This window comes from Marmota marmota, unplaced genomic scaffold, assembly GCF_001458135.2.
Source record: "Marmota marmota marmota unplaced genomic scaffold, marMar, whole genome shotgun sequence".
Lineage (NCBI taxonomy): Eukaryota > Metazoa > Chordata > Mammalia > Rodentia > Sciuridae > Marmota > Marmota marmota.
Window position 1 is genome coordinate 6509041 of NW_026000001.1, and position 6496 is coordinate 6515536.

General features: G+C 61.2%; 1 protein-coding gene and 1 long non-coding RNA gene across 4 annotated transcripts in view; both read right to left on the reverse strand.

The window, feature by feature from the left end:
• The window catches only part of Cd151 (CD151 molecule (Raph blood group)), a 25722-nt gene that overhangs the window by 11335 nt on the left and 7891 nt on the right, over positions 1 to 6496 (reverse strand). Inside the window, exon 1 of one of the 3 annotated variants that reach the window (XM_048807906.1) lies at positions 2492 to 2511. The exons of the other annotated variants lie outside the window; for them this stretch is intronic. The gene's annotated coding sequence lies outside the window, so the exon portion shown is untranslated. Of the gene's footprint in view, positions 1 to 2491; positions 2512 to 6496 lie in introns of those variants that run through there. 3 annotated transcript variants of the gene reach the window in all.
• On the reverse strand, positions 2492 to 6426 carry LOC125618118. The gene is made up of 3 exons (XR_007349364.1): positions 6170 to 6426; positions 5168 to 5279; positions 2492 to 2560 (listed from the first exon to the last, which is right to left on the reverse strand). It is a non-coding gene; the product is annotated as an uncharacterized LOC125618118 (long non-coding RNA).

Below are 6496 nucleotides of genomic sequence, written 5' to 3' on the forward strand. Positions count from 1 at the left end.
CCTGCCGGCCAATCGCCTGGCCCGGGGCGCGCCCCCACCCTTGCGGGGTAAGGAAGAGGCCCACCCAGGCCAGAGGAGCCTTTGAGGGGGCAGATACTAAGCCCCGCAGCTCGTCCCCCAGCCCACGCCCCTGGCCCACCTCACCCCACAGTGGCCCGCCACGAGACGGTGGCAGAGCAACCTCGACCCCTGCGAAGGATGTGCAAAGCTCTGTGCAAATTTAGGGGTGACCCCGTTGCTGTTGGTGGCAACGTGGCTCCAGCTTTAGGTACCTTGGGGAGCCCTGGATGCCCCAGAGGGATTGCCTGAGAGGTTTACTCACTTAAAAGGAGGGACCAGACAGAGGAGCACAGGAGTGACCCCAAAGAAACCAGCAATTCTCCACAGACCCAGGGTGCTCAGGCTGGGTTCTTCCCCAGTCCTATCTCCTAGACTTGGGGAGCAGGGCCTGCTTCACAAGCAACCAAACAGTGAATGTTGGTCTTGAGAATCCACTGATACCATCTGAAATTCTCTGTAATTTCTGAACAAGATGTCCTGAATTTCAGCCTGTAGCCAGAGACCCCACCCCTCCCAGGCACCAACAAACAGGGGAATAGGCATGGATGACCATGCACTGGTGAGCACACACAAGTTCCAATAGCCCATCACATGCCCACAAAGGTGGAGGACAGATGTGGGCCCATGCACCACCCCATGTCTCTGCAGCTCCAGCCGGCTTGGGCAGAGGCAGGGGGACCACAGCAGCCACAAATGTGCTCTGCACCCTGGGTTTAAGGCTGCAGCCAAGGCTTTCCCTGTCACCATGATGGTCATAATAGTGGTGCCCACTCCATGGACAATCCTGGAAACTTCAGTCCAAAGAGGGAGGTCTTGCTCAAGCTCCCAGACAGTCCCCGGCAGAGTGGAGGCTAGGAGAAGGAATGAGGAAGGGCCAACAGAGGGAAAGGAGGGGTGCCCATGGGCAGGGCTGACCAGATCTAAAAGCCCAGGCCTTTAAAAAGAAAGAGATGGGGTTGGGGCTGTAGCTCAGTGGCAAAGCACTTGCCTTGTACATGGGAGGCACTGGGTTCAATCCTCAGCACCACATAAAAAAAAAAAAATACACAAATAAAATAAAGGCATGCTGTCCATCTACAACTATCAAAAAAGTTTAAAAGTGGGAAGTGGCCTCTGGGAACCGTGGGTACCCAGTGAGGTCCACCCCTCTGGAGGCTGGAGGGTTCACTGCACCAGCCTTCTGCTGCCCCCTGAGGGTTCTGTGAGGATCTGCAGCCCCAGCCTTGGCTGGGAGGCAGAAAGCAGAAGAGCCCCGTGTACAGGAAGCCTATCAGGAGGTCTCCGCCTACCACATGGCCAGCCTGGGGCTTCCCACTACCTCCCTCATCCCCTAAGGATTCTCTGGTGTTGTGGGCCCACATACCAGGAGCCCAGCTGAGAAGCAGGAAGCAGAGTCCTCCCTCAAGGCCCTGCAGAGACCACTGCCCACAGCTCTGCCCAGGGAGCAGGTAGCAAACAATGACCCCACAAGACCCCTGGCGATCCCCTTACCCCCTGCCCAACAGCCAGCCTTGCACACCCAAGGGTGGACACACAGGGCTTGGGGGAAGTGAATGCACTTGTGGACACAAGAAGGGCAGAAGCCACAGGGTTCCAGGGAAGGCTTAGGGCTGACCAGAGGTGCTGACCTCTACGACCAAAATCACCACCCACATTACATCACACACTGACACTCCCCCCAGCTCTGGAGTCAACTGCTAGGCTCCCTCTTAGGTGGCCCTGCAGCCCAGGGACACACAGACTCAACCACAGGACAACCAGATCCCCAGCAGTGCCCACGCAGTCAGCTCCCCTCCTTGAAGACCAAGAACAGGAACTGCCAGCTGAGTGGGGAGCCCAGGGCAGTCTCCCCACAGCCTGACTCCAGAGCAGGGTACCCAGAGCCAGGCAATCCTGAGCCCCAGCTTTCCAGCACCCCAAGTGGCAGAAACTGGAAGGGCAACAGTTATGGACCGGGTGCCCCAAGAGGTGCCAGAGGGTCTGGGGAAAAGGGAGGAAAAAAGGGACCTGGTCCGAGCTCCAGTACTGAGCCCAGCACTCAGGATGCCACTCCAGTGTGCCGCACCTGCACCGCTCTCCCTTCTCCAAGACCCTGCACACAACACCCACATTAGCAGATGAGACCCATCTGACATGAAACCCGAAACCCAACCAAGGGCCCCAGGGCAGTCCAGCAGGGACTGGGCTCACTTCCGCACCAAGTTGGATTCAGACAGTGGCATGTCACCTGTCCACAGCAGGGCCCAGGGTAGGGACACCGTGCCTCCCTGGCCCAGTGCCCAGCCCCTCACCACAAGGGTCCCATCCTCCACAGTGTGGGGATGTCTCTCCCAGAGCCTGAAAGCCAGCAGGCCAGGCCTCCGGGCCTGGTGTGGAAGACCAAGAGGCAGCCCCCGCGCTGCCCACCATGCACTGCCCAGCCATGACCTACCTTGGCTCACCACGGGAAAGAGACCAGTGGACTGGTGAACGGTCAGCACAGCCAGCGCAGGGTTGAGCTCTGCAGGAGAGAGGGCAGAATGCAGGCCACACTACAAGTGGTTTCCCCTGCAGGTGCCCAAGGCCATGAGGGAGGTGTTCCAGTGTGGGCAGAGAGGGGGTGCACAGCCAGACTCCAGGCAGGCCTCTGACCAGTGGCCCAAACCAGGGCAGCTTTCCAACAGGGACTGCTCTTCAAGTTCGCCCACCCCAGCCTCCCAGACGCTCAAGCAGGATCACAGACTGGCCCACAAATAACGCACGGGCAGGAACACACGTGCTCAGAGACATGCAGAGGCACACGGCCAGGACATGCATGTGGGGACATGCAGTGGGGTCCACCCCACGGCCAGTGCCCAGAGAGCTGCCTGCATCTTCTACTGCCCACCAGGTGTACCCGTTCCCCACCCCTCTTCAGCTCTCAGCAGACTGATACCCACACTCAGGAAGGGGCCTGCTCAGCCAGCTATGTCCCATGAAGCTCATCCATCTGCCATCAGGGTCCCCAGACCCTTGGCTATGTGGGAGGAGGTATGGGTGGGAAACTCTGGGGGGGTGAGCCACAGAAGACCACGGTACCGACCTGTCCAGAACACATCCTACTCAAAGAGGACCTCCCCAAACTCCAAAGAGAGGTTGCCCACAGCAGCCCAGGGCAGGCAGCAGAGCCACCCTCTCTGAGACCCTCAGTGGGGAGTAGTACAGGCTGGGCTCGGGGGCTCAGAGCCCGGCTCTCCACACACAGCCCAGCTGGCCCGGGTAGACAGCAAAGCAGGAGGCGGGGAGGGCTGTGCCAACATAAACAGGCTGTGGTGTGGCCTCCTCAGCAGCTGCAGCCATGGCCTTGCTGGGCCCAGGGCTGCCCCAGGCAGAGGCACTGCAGACACCTGGCCAGGCAGGGTGACACCCCACACAGTCAAGCAGGGACCAGAAGGTGCACACAGCCCAAGTAGGACCATCTCCCTCCCAGCCTAATCTGAGCTCCTGGAGACTGGACACACCACTCATACTTCCCCACCCACTTCAGGGAGGGACAGAGATCAGGGATGGGGTGGGAAGTATCTCAGTGGTCATCAAAAGGGCCCCAGTCTCTCCTCCTGGAACACCGGAGCTCAGCACCTTCCCCTGCTCCCTCCCCTTCGCCCTGAGGTGTCTCTCTATTGGAGGTCACATGGGAATGGGGGTAGAGGAGACACAATTAAACCTTTGGGGTGCCCATGTCTGAACAAAGCTAAGCCAACCCAGGCCAGGTGCCCCCATGCCATGCACTCCTACAGAACAGTCTCTAGCATATCCTTCTTGGGCACCTGGGATGGATGACAGTGATGTTCCCAAATGCTCCCAGCCAGGTATATGTCCAAAGGGTCATTGGGTTAAGCCAACTAGTCACCACCACTACTGCACACCCCCACTTGCCAGGACCCCCATAACTGTGAGGAGGCACTTGGATAGCAGACACTGGAACCTTCAGCACACAGCTAGCAACCAGAGGGACAGGGTGTGTGCAATGCCAGCAAGGTATCCAAGTAATCAGGCTTGTGACCCGTGCAGCATACCCCCCACCGAGCACACCCACAACACCCATCTGTCCCCGATGGGCTGAGCCAGAAGGCACAGATATGGAGGGTGAGGCTGGGGTCCCCAGGAGAGAGTCACCATTGCCATTCTTGGATGACAGCTTCTGGTCCCATCAGAGCTTTACAGATGGGGAAACTGAGACTGTGATCCAGGGCCAGAGGCACAGCCAGCTCAATTCCAGCCCAGTGCTCTGCTCCCTGGCCTCCACCACCCTCCCACCTGTAGCTGACCTGTTTCCAGGGCAAGGCCCAGGGTGGGGAGGGGCTCAGCAGCCAGAACTTCAATCACAGTTTTCCCTTGTTCCCTGCTCAGAAGTGACCCCTCCTCTGGCAGGAACCATGCCAAGCAGGATGCAAACCACACCTCCTGGTGCCTGGACCCCACACAGAAGCATAACCACCTCCTGCTCCTGGCACCACTGTGCACCCTTCTGGAAGCCTGGGTGCCACCTACTGCTCACCAGGGGAGAGGGATTTTTTGAGCTGGCCAGCTGGCAGGCACTATAACCTGTGCCTCTGTGTGTGCCTGAGCTGGCCCAGGTCCCAGCCTACTTCTGCCCCCAAATGCACACGGAGGGACACATCAACCAGGTTGGAGGCACGGAGCAGGGCTGACTTCTGAACTCTCCAAGGTCCTCAGGTCTAGCCTGATTCAGAGCTCAGGACAGGCCTGAGACACAGAGCCAGGGAGGGGCAAGTGCCCAGGGACAGGCATATGGGCTGAAAGGGGGGCGGCCTCAGGGTTCTCTGGTCCAGGTCCTCTCCTAGAAAGTCAGAGCTGGAGGGAGGAGGTAGAGGGTAGGAGAGAGGAGGATGCCACTGCCCCAAAAAGCAGCACCCCCCAACCACGGCCCCAAGCATGCATGCACGTGGAATTCAGGGAATGTCAAGTTGGCTCAGGCCTCTCTCCCAAGTCTCTCCCAGAGTAAACAACTTTTCCAGGCAAGAGCAGGGGTGGGACAGGCCATCCCTCCTCCAGGAAGCCTTTGGCCCACACCCATCCCCAGGGTCTCCCTACTGACATCCTGGACCCCATTCCCTGCCTCCCTCACCTCCAGTAAATAGCAGCTTCTGCAGCTGAGCATGGGCCAGACCCCAGGCCGCTGTGACTCAGGGCGGCTGTGCTGCCCTTATGGCCAGGGCAGGATGTTCTGTCCACTCAGCCTGGAAAGAGGGGGCAGGAAAGGGAAGTAAGTAGCCAGAGCTCGTGGCTCTGCACGTGGCCCTGTGGGGGATGGCAAAACCAGCTGCGGAGGTTGTCCAGAGTAAGGGCGTTGGTATAAAATCTAACGGGCAGCGGCTGTGTTCCACTCCCGACCCAGGAGACCCTCCATAGCCCTCCCCTACAACGAAGGCCAGAGTCCAACATTTGCCCCAGAGGGCAGTTGGCAGATGCCTGGGACTCCACAGAGCTTCTCTCCAAACTCCACGGGCAAAAAATCTGCCTCCAAATCCTCACCCCCAGATCCCAAAGCGCACCTCCTCCATCAAACCTCCCTGCCCCCTCTACCCGGTCCCTCCCACCTCTCAGGCAGTCCCATCACAGCAAGAAGGTGCTGAGTCCAGGCTCGCCCCACCCCATCAATGTCCTCGAAGTCCTCAGTGGCCCGCAGGTCCTGCAGCCACAACCCCGGGGTCTGAGTCGTGTGGAGGCTCAGCTCAGAGCGCACCCGCTCCACGACGCCCTCCCTGCCCACTTCCCCCGCCCCCAGCTCAGAGGCGCTCGCGGGCGTCCAGTGTTCACCAAGCCCGCCATCCCGCTCCCCTCTCGGGCAGGGAAGGGTGTGCGGCGAGGAACTGCCTGCCGCCGCTCCGACCCAGTCGCCGGGCGGCCGGCGGACCTGCGACGGCATGGGTTGGGGACGTGCAAACTCCGCCGCAGGCGCCTCGGGGCGCTGCGGCAGGACCCAAGTGAGGACGCTGCGTGGCGGGCCGCGCGCCGTCGGGCAACCCCTGTCCGGGCCGGCCACTGGTCGTGACCCACGCGTGGGGCCGGACTCGCACTCCCGGGTGAGCTCGAGCACGCGGGACCCGGCCTGCAGCCGGCGCCGTACCTGAGCGCGCGGTCTCCCGCTCGACGCCGCTCCCGCCGAGCAGCTGTCAGTCAGGCGGGCACGAGAAACGCGAACCGCCGCCGCCGCAGCCTTTACGGCCGCACTGGGACGCCGTAGCGCCGGAATGTACCACTGTGGCGTGCGGGGACGCCACGTGCTACTGCTTCGGACGCGCGGGCCCCAGAAGCCGCTAGCGCGCGGGGATAACTTGTCGCAGCTGGGACGGGGACGGTGGCGGAGAGCGCCAGGGCCGTGGGGGCGGGCGAAGGCTCGGGGCGGGGCGGGCCCCCGTGCAGTGGACGCGCCCGGGGCGGGACCTGCAGGACC